The 17,697-nt window shown below is 49.8% G+C and overlaps 1 protein-coding gene across 14 annotated transcripts in view; it reads left to right on the forward strand.

Moving 5' to 3' along the window:
• The window catches only part of NCOR2 (nuclear receptor corepressor 2), a 1,213,077-nt gene that overhangs the window by 973,013 nt on the left and 222,367 nt on the right, over positions 1-17,697 (forward strand). The window lies entirely within an intron of this gene.

Raw genomic sequence — 17,697 nt, forward strand, 5'->3', positions numbered from 1 at the left:
ACCAGTTGATGAAAAGTTGAACCAGCTGAAGAAAGATAACGCAACAGCTAGATCTATGGGGGCGCTGCAGTTTCGAGGTATGAGAAGAGGAACACCTTCCAGGAGACCAACAGGCAGAGGACATCATCAGCCTGGGGCAACACACCAAACCACCCAGCAAAGTTATCAAGGGGGTAACCAGGGACAGCAGCAGGGACAGCAGCAGCAAAACTGGCAGTACCAGCCCAGAGGACAATCCTTTCGAGGGCGCGGCCGAGGAAGAGGTAATGGCCAGAGGGAAAGTCAGCCTCCCACAGGAAAGTGACTCACCAGCAGAAACAACGCACTCCTGGATGAGACCTCGGGAAGTGCAGAAAGAGACAAGACAAAAACCAGCAAAAAAACAAAAACTTCAACAGCTCCTCCACACACATCACCGGTAGGAGGCAGATTAAGACACTTCCTCCAGGAGTGGAGGAAAATAACATCAGACAAATGGATATTAAACCTCATACAATATGGGTACTGTATAGGCCTGGAAAGGCCACCGCAAAACAGAAGGCCAAATCTTAGAGTGCGCACAACAAAAGAGCTGACACACTTGAGGGAGGAAGCAAGAGAACTGCTAAAGAAAAGAGCCATAGAAATGGTGCCACAAAAACAAAGGAACTCAACCTACTTCCTCATACCAAAGGTAGACGGAACATTACGTCCCAATTCTAGACCTCAGATTCCTGAACAGGTTCATAAAGACTCAAAAGTTCAAGATGACCTCCCTCCAAGAAGTCATTCCTCAACTACAAAGAGGAGACTACATGGCAACTATAGACTTAAAGGACGCCTACTTGCACATCCCCATCAACAGCAAAAACAAACACCTCCTCAGGTTTACAATAGGCACAAAACACTACCAGTTCACAGTGCTAGCTTTCGGACTAAAATCAGCACCGAGAGTCTTCACAAAATGTCTGGCGGCAGTAGCAGCACACTTAAGGAGGAAGGGGATACATGTATACCCATACCTCGACGACTGGCTGGTAAAAGCAAGCTCATACCACAGGTGCAGGAAGCACATAGAGATAGTGATACAGACGCTGGCCCAACTGGGGTTTTCGATCCATTGGGAGAAGACGTCAATAGAACCAGAACTACTGAAGAGGTTCTTAGGAGCAGAAATCAACACCATACAATGCACGGTGATTCCATGTGCAAAGAGGACTCAGGCTATATGCAAGGAGACGCGTCTTTACCGCAAGGGGCAAGCTCTGACAGTGAGGACTGTGAGCAAACTGATGGGGATGATGGCATCATGCATACATTTGGTACCAAATATTCGCCTACACATGAGGCCATTCCAAGAATGGATCCAGCAGCAATGGTCACAAGCGAAAGGGAGTTGGGAGGATCTAGTGGTTCTCACATAAACCGTACAGCAAGAAATAGCGTGGTGGAACCAGAAGAATTTAGCACAGGGGAGATCATTCACACAACCAACTCCAACTGTAACCATTACAACAGACACCTCCCAGAAGGGGTGGGGAGCGCACACAAACAACCTCAAAGTAAGGGGGTTGTGGGGACATCAGGATGCAATAAAGCGCATCAATTACCTAGAACTCAAAACAGTGTTCCTAGCCTTAAAGGCCTTTCAGAAACTGCTGTACGGGAACAGAGTACTGATACAAACAGACAACACAACTACCATGTTCTAGATCAACAAGCAGGGAGGGACACAACCAGTGACACTCTCACAGCTAGCGCAGGAAATATGGAGATGGGCAATCCCCAGAAAAATAGACCTGTTAGCAATATATCTACCAGGGAAGGACAATGCAGAGGCAGACTGGCTCAGCAGACAGACGTCAGCATCCCACGAATGGCAGATCAACCTACAGGAAATCCAGAAGGTATTCCACAAATGGGGGACTCCACAAATAGACCTCTTTGCAACACACCAAAATGCAATATGCAAAAACTTCGCATCCAGAGTACCGTGCAAACAGTCCCTGGGGAATGCGCTATGGATAAGCTGGTCAGGGACATTTGCATACGCTTTTCCACCAATACCACTACTACACAGAGTGCTGAACAAGTGCAGGTTCAGCAGCATGATGCTCATCCTGATATCACCCCAATGGGCCAGGCAAAAATGGTTCTCACAAATCATGGAGATGTCACAAACGCACGCACACAGGTTCCCCGCCAGGAAGGACCTGCTAACAATGCAAAACGGAAGAGTACTACACCCAGAACCTGCATGGCTCCTGAGGACCTAGAGTTTGCACACCTCAAATTACCAGCAAGTACGATGGCGGTACTCAGGGAGGCAAGAAGGCCGACCACTAGAAAGTGCTACGTAGCTAAGTGGAAAAGATTCACCGAATGGTGCATTAGAGAAAATCTGCAAACAAAGATTACTAAAGAATCAACAGTACTAAGATACTTGACGCATCTACTGCAAAATAAACTAGGCTACACGTCCCTAAGGGTCCACCTAGCGGCATTTGTGGGTTACACAAGAGGAGAAACAGTGAAAAGTTTTCTTCACATCACAGGTGGTAAAGAGATTCCTAGAAGGTGCAAAAAAGTTCGCTCCTCCGGGCAGAATGCCAGCACCAGTATGGAACCTCAATGTAGTGCTCACACTACTGATGAAAGCACCATTTGAGCCTATTCACAAAGCTACACTGCATATGCTCACACTAAAGACAGCCTTCCTTGTGGCTATCACATCACAACGAAAAGTAAGTGAATTGCAAGCGTTAACGCTCCAAGAACCCTACCTACAAATACACAGTGATAGGATTGTCATGAGAACGGACCCGCATTTCATGCCAAAGGTGGTATAAGTTCCACATCAACCAGACAATTCAAATAGCACAAAAAGAGCCTTACACACACTGGACGCCAGGAGGGCAGTGATGCACTATATAGAAAGGACAAAAGAGTGCAGGAAAACAAAGCAATTTTTTGTATCCTTCGCCAGCAGTTTTTTGGGACGACCTGTTACTAAAAATACCATTGCACGATGGATTGCACAAACCATTCTGCTCTGCCACAAACAGGCAGCCCAGCCATTACAATGAGCAGTTCACGCTCACTCAACAAAGAAGAAAGGAGCAACAATTGCGTTTCTAGCAAACACACCTATCCAAGACATTTGCCAAGCGACAGTGCATACGTTCACTAAGCACTACTGTGTGGATATCCAAATGAACAAAGAAGCGCAAGTGGGACAGAAGGTCTTGCAACACATTTTCAGTAACCAATGCTCATCTTCCACCCAACCACCACTGTGAGGAGAAACCGCTACAAAGTCGATGCACAGCATAGTGAATCCAGAAAGATTCATGCTGCAAAACGTATAGTTTATTACCTGTCGGTGTAGTTTTGCAGCTTGAAGACTTTCTGGATTCACTAGAGAACCCACCCTCCTCCGCCAGAAAGATGAGACAGGAGGATAAAGGGAGGTAGAAGGTGAAAATGCTTTACAAGGATTAAATAAGAAAACCAAGAAAGAAAAAAGAATCCGAAGATGGCGACCAAAGGTGGGAGCTTCCTGAGGAAGCGCGTCAACATCAAGGACACCAAATGGTGGTATGTCGACGCCCACCTGAGCCACAAAAAAAAACCAGAAGAAATACTACAATTCAGGACCCAACCACTAGATGGTGGAATAATGCACAGCATAGTGAATCCAGAAAGGCTTCAAGCTGCAAAACTAAACTGACAGGTAAGAAACTATACGTTCTAGTACATGTGATTGACTGGTCCCCCGCCTCCAGTTCTATCACCGAGAAGCAATGGGCAGTGCTGGGAGATAGAGGTGCTCTTATGCATCTGCCCGGGCAGGGTATAGGATAAACCTTAAGATTGTTCTCCTGAAGAAGGTGTGCTTATCCAAATGTCGAGGAAGATGTGTGTCTTTGAGGATCTTTTTATGTCTGGTTTTAGCCACTTCTGTTTTTAATGAAAAATATATGTACTGCGCGTACTGACAGGGGCTTTCAGTCAGCCCTCTACACCCATTGGTCTGCTGTGGTGTCATTCTCATTTTGCTTCCGCCCACCACACATACGGAATGGGGCACAATGTTAGCCAACTTCAGGCATGATCTAACCCGACTGTGAATGATGGATTCCTGCCCTTGCCCAGTGTGCTCATCCGCATAAGTTCCAGGGACTACTGGTACAGCGTGTGCTTGTACATTAAAAAATGTACCTTTTGACCTTTAGACAATACTAGTTTTCATACAATGTGTGCCTTCATACAAAAACCATTTGCAAACTAAATAAGCATTGCCAAATCCAAGAGGTCAGCAGTCCGCACAAGACATATTTCCTCTGCCGATGCTTCTTTTAATTTGAGGTACGTTTTCCTGTCTCCATCATGGAGATACGGGGTTCCACTTGGAGGAGCCGCAGACATGGGAAGATAGACCCCCATATCTCTAGAATCTAAAAGATTGGACCGATAATAGGCAGCGCTTGGTGGACATCAGGTTTCTTGTTGCCTGGTACGGAACAAACAGTTTTGCGAGGTATCGCAGTGTGCGGCCCTAGAGCATGTGGTGTACGAGACAATGTGTTCTGAATGACTTTTTTATTTTACTGTAAGGCACTGGAGTGATTTACACGCAGAAGTAATACGGTTGTTGTTTCAGACCAAACAGCAGGTGAGCCTGTAAAAGCAGGGCAGTTAAACCAAGAAGTGTTGTTACCTTGCCATTAAAAGCTAGGCTTGGCTGCATCAAGAGATTTCTTACGATCCATGGCTAATTTGCCAAAAAGTGAAAGTAGCGTTGCATTAAGAGCAGATCCTGTGTGCCGAGAAGTGTAGATTCGATCCATATGCATGCAGAATCTGGCCAGGACCATGAAATTTAAGGCACTGAAGTCCCTGTATTGTCTATAAATATAAAATTGGGGTAGTATGCAGCGGATTCCCACCAGTTAAAAGCAGAACTGGTCTTTGGAAAAGATCCTTTACTATATAAAAGCAGTGCTGGTCTGCTAAGGAACTGTCTAGAACAAGCTGAGCAGATTTTGTAGCCCACATATGTAATTACGGCTGACATGCCAGTACAATTCATGAAGAAGCAGGGCTCGTCTGCTGAGAACTGCTGGTGCTGTTTATATAGAAGCACGATTGGGGTGTTGACAGTTGTGGGTATTGTTCATATGTAAGCCGGATTGGTCTGCAGAGAAGTGCCTGTGTGGCTGTGTATGGGCGGTACTTTGCACATGTAAGAAGGGCTGGTCTGATTAAAGTTGCCGGTTCTGTTTATATATAAGCAGGACTGGTCTGACGAGAAGTATCCCTCCTGTTTATATATAAGCGGGGCTGGTCTGACGAGACAACCCGGTACTGTTCATATAGAAACTGGGTAGGTTTGCTGAGATTTACTAGTATTGTTCAATTATGTGCAGGACTGATCTGCTGAGAAATGACTGTGCTGTTCTTATATAAGCATGACTGGTCTGCTGAGAGGTTCTGGCACTGGTCATACATAAGCAGGGCGTGTCTGCCGGGAAGTACCAGTACTGTTCCTATATAAATAGGACAGGTCTTCCAAGAAATGCCTTTACTATTGATATATATCCTCAGGACTGGACTGCCAAGAGGTGCCTTTACTGTTGAAACATAAAAATGTCGGGTCTGCTGAAAACTACCCATACTGTTCATATATAAGCAGGACCGCTCTGCTGGAAGTATCCGTACTGTACAAAAAATAAGCAAGGCCAGTCTCCCGAGAAGTGTCCGTACTCTTTGTATTGAAGCAGGACGGGTCTACAGAGAAGTACCTGTACTGTTCAAACTTAAGCAGGACCGGTCTCCCGAGAATTGCTCGTACTGTTTCTGTCTAAGCAGAACTGGTCTGCCCAGAATTTTGTGCACGGTTAATATATAAACAGGACCGGTCAGCTGAGATGCGTTGGTACTGTTCATACATCAGCTGGACCGGGCATCCAAGAAGTGGCTGTACTGTACATAAATAAGCAGGACTAATCTCCATGTAAGTGCCAGTAATGTACTTAAATAAGCTGGACCAGTGTCCTGAGAAGTGTCATTATTCTTCGCATATAAGCAGGACTGGTCTCCTGAGAAGTGTCTGTCCTGTACGTAACTAAGCATGACTGACCTCCCAAGTGCCCTTACTCTTAATATATAAGTAAGACCAGTCTCCAGAGAAGTCCCTTTACTCTACTCTTCATACATAAGCAGGACCGGTCTCATGAGAAGTGCCCCTACACTTGGTATATAAGCTGGACTGGGCTCCTGAGAAGTTCCCCTACACTTGGAATATAAGCAGGACTGGGCTACTGAGAAGTGCCAGCACTGTAGATAAATAAGCAGGAATGGCCTCTCCGAGAATTGCCTGCACTCTTCGTACATATGCAGGACGGGTCTCCTGAGTGTTGGTACTGTATCCAAAAAAGCCAATATACTCTACACCACTACACTATGCATCACACAGTGCCTCACCACTGCACTCATTCTATGTCACTGTGATCTACTCTACACCACTGCATTCAACGCCACTCTACCCTGCACCACTATATTCTGTGCCACTGCACTCTACTCTAAACCACTCTATGACAGTCTACTCTGTACCACTTCACTCTATGCCAATGTATTCCGCTCTTCGACATTACAATCCACGATACTCCTCTCTGACACTCTGCTCCATTATATCCTACTCTGAGACTATTTTCTTGACTCTGCGTTGCTCCAAGCAACCACCCTCCACGCCACTCCATGCAATTTACTCCACTCTATTCTATGACACACTACTCCACTCCACAAATCTACTCTACAATACTCTTCTCCATTCCACTTTACGTCGATCTACTCCACTGTGCTTCCGTTTACGCACTCCATGTTACTTAACTCAACTCTACGCCACTCTGCTTTAAGCCTCTCCACACGCTGCCTCTCCACTCGGTACCCTTCCACTCTTCAACACTATACATGCCAATCAACGACATGACACTCTACACCTTTGCCACACCTCTCTGATACGCCATGCCACGCCACACTGGTGTACAACATGGCTATAACACATTGACAAAGCCAATACTCGTGCATAGGCGAGGCCTATTGGCTTTGCCAATGATTGTTGTATGAGAACTGTCTATTTTGTTTATAAATAAGCAGGACCGGGTTCCCGAGAAGTGCTGGTACGGCCCGTATATATGCAGAACAGTAAGTGCGGCCCCTCCCTCGTGAAGGTGCGGTCTTGGCAGCGCCCACAGCCTGTCAGTGTTTCCACCGCAGCACGTTCAGCCCCTGGCGCTCTCCCTAACTGCTACTCGGCTAAAGGTCGCCCCTTCCTGCCCGCTCTGCTTTGGCAACAAGCGGCTCTACCCGGATACACAGGTTATAAAAACAAAGTTCTTTTTTGGCACGGGTACAGCTTCGCGCTTCTTGTGGGTGACCCCGTTTTTAAAATTAGCTTTTCGCTTATGAACACACTTCGTCGTGGGCGAGAATTGCGTGTGTGGCACTAGTCGCTGTAGTGCCGCCCGCTTCCTGCAAATAAATACGCACTTCCGCTCAGCGTCCCCGCGCGCTCTCTCGGGGACTCCGGGACGACCGTTTGCTCGGGGCTCCGTCACTGGGTTCCAGACGTTACCATCTTTTATTTTTCACAGTACAAGCATGTCAACTTTTCTGCCACTGAGGAGCCTTTTGACGCTTCAGCCCACAGAACTAGCGACAGCAAAATAAAATACAAAACACGAGTACAGGAGCATGGAGTGCGTCAGGAGCGTGGGGCAGGGCAGTGTGCGTCAGGAGCGTGGTGTGGGGCAGAGCAGTGCGCTTCAGGAGTGTGGCGTCGGGCAGGACAGTGTGCGTCAGGAGTGTGGCGTCGGGCAGGACAGTGTGCGTCAGGAGCGTAGCGTGGGGCAGCTCATTGTGCTTTAGGAACGTGGGACAGGGCAGTGGGCATCAGAGGCGTGGGGCAGAGCAGTGGGCATCAGAGGCGTGGGGCAGAGCAGTGTGCTTCGGGAGCGTGGGACAGGGCAGTGTGCATCAGGAGCGTGGCATGGGACAGAGCAGTGTGCTTCAGGAGCGTGGGGCAGGGCAGTGTGCGTCAGGAGCGTGGCGTCGGGCAGGGCAGTGCGCGTCAGGAGCGTAGCGTGGGTCGGAGCAGTGCGCGTCAACAGCGTGGGACAGGGCACTGTGGGCTAGGAGAGTGGGTCGGGGCAATGTGTTTAAAGATGGTGGGACAAAGAATTAAGCATGAGGGTCCTGAGGATAATGATAATGCGATGTAGTTTTGTGAAATTATTATTTTGTGAAATTATTATTTCTAACCCTGTTAGTGTCTACTGCCACCTTCAGATTCCAGCACTATGAGCCGGCAAAACAACGTTATAAGACGCCTTTAGTATATTGTTAGTAATTACAATATAATTAAAATTCCATGTTATTTTGCTCCTGGTCAGTTCCTCCTCCACCTTCAATATATTTAGGAATACTTTGCTTAATTTGTTTAAAAGGAAAAAAAGATGCCAGAACTGCCCACTTAATTTAGTGGCGCTGCCACACACTTTCCCCAGTGGCACTGCTCACCACTAATTTACCCCCTCATGCCCTATCCCCCACGTGTTGCAGCCCACCAGCATTGCCGAGGCTGACAACTTCCTCTAGTGGTGATGCCCACCACCAGTGACTGGGTCTCTTTCTTCTTCCCTGTGGCGCCGACAGACCTTTGATGAAAACAAGAAGTGTTTGAGATAGTCACGTATAGTCAGGGTCACAGGAATTATGCGGCAGGAGAGAGCCCAATTATGCGTTAGGGTAAATTATGCAGTCATTTTGTAATAGTCTTACTTCATTATGTCATCATTTTTAGACTTGGTAACACTACCTGGGCATTGGTTGCACCTCACTAGCACCAGTTTAACACACAAACATAGTAATAAGCAACAGAAAGGTGACCATTCCAGCTTTGCAAAGAGCCTTACACTGCACGTTGCTGCAGTTTTAGTAACTTTTGGACGCTTGAGCTAAAAACAATTTTTTTTGTTGAAACAGCAGATTATATTACAAATGCAGTAAATCTATAATTATGCAAACATTGCAGTGGCCGCACAATCGCAACATTCCAGTGATTCTGCATTTTGGGATTAGGGTGAGTTGAACAGCGGAGGACAGTGGAGTGGTAACCCTGGGGCCATGAGGCGTGCAGGCTTTACTAGGTCCACATACTCTTTAGCTATCCAATCCTACCTCCTTCCCACAAAGTATTTAAAACGGACAGATATTTGTTGATGCGTTTTATATAGCGTGGACAGTACCAGGATGTGCTAGAACAGTTTACAGTAGACATATGTTGTTAAATGGGTAGTTAGAGGGTTCAAAATTACCAGATATTACCAAAAATAGTTGCCTACAGTCCAGAATTACAAAATGGTAAATCATTATGGAAAAATTGTACAATAAGTATATACATCAGTGAAAAGGTTGTAAGCGCCTGATGAAATGGAGGTACCGTAGTTCTGTGCCGAGAGGTGATCTTGGATCACATGCTGAGCATGAATGTCAAATAGTGTGCGATAGTCCCACAATTGTATGAGCGAATACAAAATGCTCGAGGGATGAATCTGTTTAGCAATTTAAGTATCAGAAGCAGTGAGGCTTATTATGTGTACTGTAAATAAAGTATAAATGCTTTAGCCTGTCTGCACAAAGTTGTTTGTTTCTACACGGTGCTGGCTGGCCCACAGAAGCAGGTGAAGAGGAGTCCATTCTTTATTGCCGCAGTGTTGGGTCCCTTGTGAGTCTCACCGGAGAGTGCAGGCAGGAGAACCGGGGGAGGGCCAACCATGGCCCTATATGGCACTGCGCTCAATCCGCCCAGGTAGCGACTGTTTACTGTGAATATTTTTTTGAGGGGTTGGGGGAGTTTTATATAGCGCAAACTCGTCCTTAAGGTATCAGAGTGCTTTACATGAGCACCAGTTGCGTTACAGACGGACACATTAATTTTTTTAGAGAAACGGGTAGATTAAGTGATTTGCACGGAATCACAGGATGTTGAGCGTCCCTGCTGAGGCTCAAACCCAGTTCCCCAGCTTCGCGGTGGACCGCTCTAGTCGTTAGTTATTGATGGTCATGCCTTGTGAGTGCCCGCAATGACGATCAAAGCTCCCCACTGCCTGACTGCCAGGTGGTCTCCTGTGCCAGGCCAGGATAGGGCACTCAGGGGTTCGAGAAAAGGCTCTCGAGTGTCTGGGATAGTCTTGGTTTTTCAACATCTGTCCCAGCAAATTTCAGTAAATTTAGCATGCGTCCCAGTTTTCAGAAATGGCTGGCTGAACACCGAGGCAAATTTTTATTTGTTCCACCCGAGCAGCCACTTGGCACATCCATAGTAGCCACTTGTGCAGTTACTGCTTGTCTTGTTGTGAGCATGCTCAAATTCACGCTTGTGCACATACACATTTAACGTGCAGATGGGGAGCAAGGAAAGAGATGACTTTCCGATGTGAATGCTTTCTTTCAGCCTATCTCACAAGCTCTAAATGTAACAAGTTTTGGCAAAGCCAGAAGTTCTGGGTTTAACTCCCTCATACATGCAGCGGTAGCACACTAAAACGAGGCACTGAAGAGGGAGCCAGCAGCAGTTGCCAGAAAGGACTTTAGTTGTAAAGTAATTCGTCATGCATTTAAGTGCAAGCACTATAATGAGGTGGATGTATACAACCAAACAAGCCTTTAGCATTAGGTGAGAAATCAGTGTCCTACTGGGCCCAGCCAAGGCGGCATTGACATGGGCTTAAGCCGGTGGCTAAAAGAGGCTGTCCACGACTGCCAATGTTGAAAGGGGCTGACCCAAACCTCATTCTATGTATATTGTGAGTAATATGTCTGTTTGACAGCTGCACTATCAATACTCAGACCTAAAAATGATAACGATATAACTGAAGAAGACTCTAAATATATTTGTACAGTTTTATAAACAGCTGCCTGTAAGTGTAAGTGGTTGAATCTAGCAGTTTTTGTACTTTAGGTTAAAGGTTGCAAGTGGGTGTAATCTCAATCCAGCTATCGGCTAGTAAAATGAAACTTCAGTTTCAGGGATGACCAGGAGATGCAAGTAGTAAGAAGATGGAGTGATATACACAGCAGGCAGTTAAGAGCACTGCCTGAAGCTAAGGCAGGGATCATCACTGTGTATGTGGTGACGCAGTTACTCCTTGGACCCTACCTACCTAGCAGATGGAGCAAGCACTGCTCATGCTCATCTCACTGTCATTCTCTCATGGCGGCTTCTTTTAGAGATCAGTGGTTCACTCGAACCCTTTACCAATTTATTCCATTGGGCTTCGTACTCATTATTGTTTCTAGCATCTGAAAGAGACACACACGTTAGTGATAGATTCCTTACCTAAGAATATCCCCAGGCGTCAGACTGGATCCGGAAAGTTTTGCTTAGCAGTACCCTTGCGCGTCAGTAGGTGGCGTCGTGCGGCTCCGCGTCTGTCACTGGCGTCGTAAGTGCCGAGATGACGCCACGGAGAGTACTTAGGCGCCACCCATGCGCGCTGACGTCAGTTCTTTCTTTTTCTGCGCCAGCAAGCGCAGATCCGGATTGAGATCGTACCTTAGTCACTTTTTGACTACTATTTTGAGACTTTTTGTCTCCTCTCTTTTCTCCTGGTGCACGTAGGGATGCCCGGCTTTAAGTCCTGTGGGGTCTGTCGCCGGAATGTCGGTGGCGGACCCCCACAATGTTTGCCTCTACTGCCTGGAGACTGCCCACGACTCCCAGGACTGCCGGGATTGTCGAGCCATGGCCCCCAAGGCTTTGCGGGAGCGGCGTTGGAAGTTGCTGGAGGTCCGGCATTCGTCGCTCTGGGTCCAGGGGCCGTTCCCGGCACCGCTCGCAGGACCGGAGCCGCCGCTCCTCAGGCTCCAAGTCTTCACATTTGGATTCCAGTAAGCAACGCCATAAAAAGAAGTCAAAGAAGCGTGTTTGCTCTCCGATGTACCCTCGTCGCTCCCCGGAGGCGGACGCGGGGGACAGGGGCTTCGCCCCGGCTGCTCCTCTGGAGCCTGGGAGTCCCGCGGCCTACCCGCCCTACCCGGGGTCCGTCGGCGACTCCCGAACAGGTGCAAGAATTCCTTGCTACCATGGACCGCTTTTTTAGGCCTTGGGCTCCCACCGGCGCGCCTTCGGGCCCCGCGATCCTGTGTCCAGATCCTGTTGGCCCAGCGGCTCCGCCACCGGTGCCAGCTCCGGCCCCACGAGGTGCGGCGTTGCTGGCTCCAGTGCCGCCCTCGGCGCCACACTGGGTGCCGTTTATTCCTCCCTTACCCCGGTTCCAGGACCATTTTGTTTCGGCTTGTGATCCGTATTGGGTGACGGCGCAGGTCCGACCCCGGCCGACGCCGTTCGTCCCTTCTCCGGCTTTGCCGCCGTGACCGGCTCCCTCTACGCCAGAGGCGGACGAAGACTGGGAAGGGTCCGCGGACCCTCTTGCCCGGCAATGTGACTCCGAGCAGGAATGGGTGGACGACTTGGAGGAGGCAGGCGACCTCGATGTCTCCTCTGACCCGGGGTTCGCCTCCTCCCGCCTACGATGGAGGAAGGTGCCTCCTACACGATGGTCCTCCGTCGGGCAGCTGAGGCCCTCAATCTTGACCTCCCCACAGTGGCCCTCAAGACCAGCCTCCTCACCGAGGTGCTCCAGACTGCGTCTACTTCGTCGGAGCCGTTACTTCCTATGAATGACGCCCTTACCGACGTCCTCTTGGGCACTTGGTTGAGGCTGGCCACTGGGGCCCCGGTGGATAAGAACGTCTCCAGGCGCCACCGACCGGTGCCCGGTGACCCCGCCTTTTTGACTACTCACCCTACGCCTGAGAGCCTGGTCATTCAGGCCTCGACGTCACAGAGTGCTTTTCCTACTGCCCCGCCAGAAAAGGACTCTAAACGGCTGGACCAGTTTGGGAAGCGGTTGTTCTCTTCGGCCAGCTTACGGTTGCGGTCTGTGAACACTGCCTGCTTGTTGGGCCGCTACTCCCACGTGGTGTGGGATGCCGTCGCTCAGGCGTTGCCTCAGTGTCCTGAGGAGGGTGTCCTTTCTCAGGCAATTGCTGAGGGTAAGGATGCGGCTAAGTTCGCCATTCGGTATGGGTTGGACACCGCTGACTCATTGGGCAGGGCGATTTCTACAACTGTGGCGTAGTGACGTCACGCCTGGTTGTGTTCGACTGGGTTCTCGCCCGATGTCCAGAGCTCGCTCATGGACATGCCCTTTGATGGCACCCGCCTGTTTGGCGACAAGGCTGACAGTGCCCTGGAGCGCTTTAAGGATTCGCGGGCTACGGCCAAGTCCTTGGGCCTTTCTACTAAGAGCTCGGCCTCTCTTGGTTTTCGTTCCTTTCGTGGCCAAGGTAGAGGCAGTCAGGCGTGCTCGTCCCCTAAGCCTGTGCAAAACCAGCCCAAGCGCAGCTGGGGTCGTGGTTTCCGCAGGGGCGGGTCGGGAAATCAGCGTGCGGGTCCGTCCACCTCCACCCCCGCTGCTTCCGCCTCCAAACCTTCCTAATCTGAGCTTCGGGGAGCACCCAACGCCGGTGGGTGGCAGGATCCGCCACCACCTCCGTCACTGGCGCTAAATTACATCAGACAAATGGGTGCTGCAGATAATCTGCCACGGGTATTCCCTCCCCTTTCAGTCCTCCCCTCCTGCCATGCCAGCTCAGTGCCACTGCATGTCGGGGGATCATTTGGCTCTTCTCCGCCAGGAAGTCACGGCCCTCTTGGCCAAGGGGGCCATCAAGTGCGTTCCTGGACCTGAAGTGCGGAGTGGTTGTTATTCCCACTACTTTATGGTCCCCAAGAAGGACAAAAGGGGTCTGCGTCCTATCTTGGACCTCCAGGACGTTAATCGCTTCCTCCGGAAGGAGAAGTTCAAGATACTGACTCTGGCTCAGGTCTTAGCTGCCCTTGACCCCGGAGACTGGATGGTAGCGTTGAACTTGCAGGACGCATATTTTCACATTCCCGTCCTGCCGGCCCACCGGCGTTACCTACGGTTCACGGTAGGCCAGGAGCATTTTCAGTTTGCCGTGCTCCCCTTCGGCCTTACCAGCGCCCCTCGGGTGTTCACGAAGGTGATGGCGGTGGTCGCAGCTCATCTGCACAGGTCGGGGGTGTCAGTCTTCCCCTACCTCGACGACTGGTTGTTGAAGGCGGGCTCGCCCCAGACAGTCGTCGCCTACCTTCAGACTACGGCCGACCTCCTGCATTTGCTGGGGTTCTCCATCAACGTGCCGAAGTCGCACCTGAGTCCCTCTCAAAAGCTCCCCTTCATTGGAGCGGTTCTGGATTCAACGCTGTTTCGGGTTTATCGAGTCCGGGATATTCAGGCTATGATTCCGATCTTTCAGCCTCTGTCCCGGGTTTCAGTCAGGATGACCCTCCGGCTTCTGTGTCCGATGGCCTCCTGCGTCCTGCTGGTGACACATGCCAGATGGCGTATGCGGGCTCTGCAGTGGGACCTTAAGTTCCAGTGGGCGCAGCATCAGGGCAACCTGTCCGATCATGTCTAGATCTTGGAGGGCACCGCACAGCAGTTGCAGTGGTGGCTCACGAATCGAGATTGGGTCAGTGGCAGATCCCTCTCCCTTCCCCAACCGGAGCACACAGTGGTGACAGATGCGTCCCTCCTGGAATGGGGAGGCCACTTGGGAGAGGCGGACATCAGAGGACTCCGGCTCCATATCAACCTTTTGGAGCTTCGGGCGATCCAGCTTGCACTGAAAGCATTCCTTCCCTCTGTCCGGGGAAGTGTGGTGCAGGTGTTCACGGACAACACCACCACCATGTGGTATTGCAACAAACAGGGCGGGTTGGGGTCCTGGACCCTATGTCAGGAGGCTCTGTGCCTCTGGACGTGGCTGGAACATCAAGTCATTACCTTGATGGTTAAAACACCTGGCAGGTTTTCTGAATGCCAGGGCGGACGAACTCAGCTGCCGGTGCTTGATGGATCACGAATGGCATCTGCTCTCGGACGTGGTGCAAGGTCTCTTTCAGCAGTGGGGAGAGCCTTGGTTAGATCTATTCACCACCGAAGAGAACACGCAATGTCATCAGTTCAGCGCGTTGGGATTTCCAAGGCGGCACTCGCTCGGTGACGCTTTTCGTCGCGAGTGGAGTTTCGGTCTATTGTACGCCTTTCCGCCTATACCACTTCTGCCCAGATGGCTGAAGAAGATCCGGCGCGACCGTGCCCAAGTCATCCTTGTGGCTCCGGATTGGGCACGAAGATACTGGTATCCCGATCTACTCAGCATGGCGATCGATCCCCCGATCCGTCTGCCTCTTCGGGAGGATCTTCTGTCGCAGCAGCAGGGGACGGTTCTCCACCTGAACCTGTCCAGCCTCCACCACCATGCATGGAGTGAGCGGCGACAGTTGACAGCTTTCGATCTTCCGCCCGAAGTCTGTGATGTCATCTTGGCAGCCAGGCATCCTTCCACTAAAATGGTATACGCCTGTCGGTGGAACAAATTTGTGGCATGGTGCAGAGCGAAGGCTGTGGATCCCCTTTCTGCCCCTCTTTCTGAAGTTCTTCTGTTCCTTCTTTCTTTGGCCCAGCAGGGCTCTGCTCTAGCCACTATCAAAGGTTATCTTTCGGCCATCTCCGCCTTTTTGAGGCTTCCAGATCAGCCTTCTCTTTTTAAGTACCCGGTTGTTAACCGTTTTCTTAAAGGCATTACGCACGCGTTTCCTCCCGTGCCGTTCATGCCTCAATGGGACTTGAATCTCGGTTTGATCTATCTGATGTGCGCTCCTTTCGAGCCCCTTCATACCTGTCCTTTGCGTCTTCTTCTTACTCTTAAGACGGCTTTCCTGGTCACTATCACCTCTGCCAGAAGAGTGAGTGAGCTCCAGGCTCTGTCTTCCGAACCTCCTTTCCTTTCTATTCATCCGGACAAGGTGTTTTTAAGGACCCGTCCCTCTTTTTTGCCAAAGGTGGTCACGCCCTTCCACATGGGGCAGACCATCACTTTGCCTACCTTCTTTCCGCCTCTACATCCTTCAAGGGAGGAAGAGAGGCTCCACCGTCTGGACCCAAAACGTGCGCTTGCATTCTTTCTAAAGCGTACAGAGCAGTTCAGGGTGGATGACCAGCTTTTTGTTGGCTACGTGGGCGCCAAAAAAGGTCAGGCGGTGCACAAATGGACCATCTCTCGGTGGGTCGTTCTGTGCATCAAAGCATGTTACTCCTTGGCTAAGAAGGAGCCTCCTGTGGGGCTGCGTGCCCATTCTACCAGGGCAACTGCAGCCAATACTGCCTTGGGATGTGGCGTCCCCTTGCAGGACATTTGTCAGGCAGCTACGTGGGCCTCGCTGCACACGTTTACCAAGCACTACTGCCTTGACAGTCCAGTCCGGAGGGATGCCTTCTTTGGCCGTTCCGTGCTTTGTGACTTTCTGGTGTAATCTTGTTCGCAGACCCACCACCGGGGTTGGTATTGCTGGGGTATCTATTCTAAGGTAAGGAATCTATCACTAACGTGTCTCTTTCAGATGCACAAGTTACTACTTGTCTAACGATATATCTGTAAGAGACATTAGTTAGTGATAGATTCCTTACCGCCCCACCCATCCTCCCCGTTCTGCGAACTGGTTACTAGGGTTAAGGTCATCCCTCTTAGGGCCCTAGTTTTCTGCACCAATGGTCAGTATCTTGCATGGCTCTGCGTTCCTGGCGCGGAAAGTCGTGTACAGAACTGACGTCCGCGCGCATGGGTGGCGCCTAAGTACTCTCCGTGACGTCATCTCGGCGCTTACGACGCCAGTGACGGACGTGGAGCCGCACAACACCACCTACTGACGCGCAGGGGTACTGCTAAGCAAAACTTTCTGGATCTAGTCTGACGCCTGGGGATATTCTAAGGTAAGGAATCTATCACCATCTAATGTCTCTTACAGATATATTGTTACACAAGTTGTGCATCAGCTTTTGCTTTGCTCAGCCCTTGTTCAATTGCTGTTGAGGCTGAGTGAGAGCTCAATCCACTGAACGCTTGGCACACAAGAGCCAATGTGTAAATGCATCACATAATGTTTTGAGGCATTGTGATGCGCACATATGTCTAGTCTGAATGAACACAGAATTTTAACTATGGACTTGTGCAGATAAAATACATGCATGCTCGTGTTCCAAGCGCAGACACACTCTTTTTACTGCATTACAAAGTAGATCAAGTTCATCTCAGACTTGAATGATGGGCCAGTGATGGAGCTTTATCTGTGGAGCAGTGTCTGTCCAATCCCAGAGTGCTTGAATATCCAAATTCAAGTCATCCCCTGTGTCTTGTGTTCACGTCAGTAAATCCCAGTGCTAGGTTTTCTCTATATAGGGCTGGTAGGAGCCTTAGACTGCAACGGTCTGTTAAATACACCAAACGTGTTAATTTTCCACGTCAATGTGATGCATTTTTGACTGAGATTTTACTAAATCACCTTTAAGCCGCTATCGATTTCAAAAGCTATAAATTCCTCGCACCTCACATTGGTTGTCACTGTAAGACGCTGATTTCTGCAAAGTTGGCAGATCTTAGAAACGGTCGGTTTCTGTCAGTTTCTAGCCAAGACCCTTTGACTTTATTGAAGTTATGCATATAATTTTTACAATGGGCCTTCACATAACCCTCTTCATCCCTTGGTCTGTCGTTTTGTCATTC

This window comes from Triturus cristatus, chromosome 11 (genome assembly GCF_964204655.1).
Source record: "Triturus cristatus chromosome 11, aTriCri1.1, whole genome shotgun sequence".
In the NCBI taxonomy this organism is placed as follows: domain Eukaryota; kingdom Metazoa; phylum Chordata; class Amphibia; order Caudata; family Salamandridae; genus Triturus; species Triturus cristatus.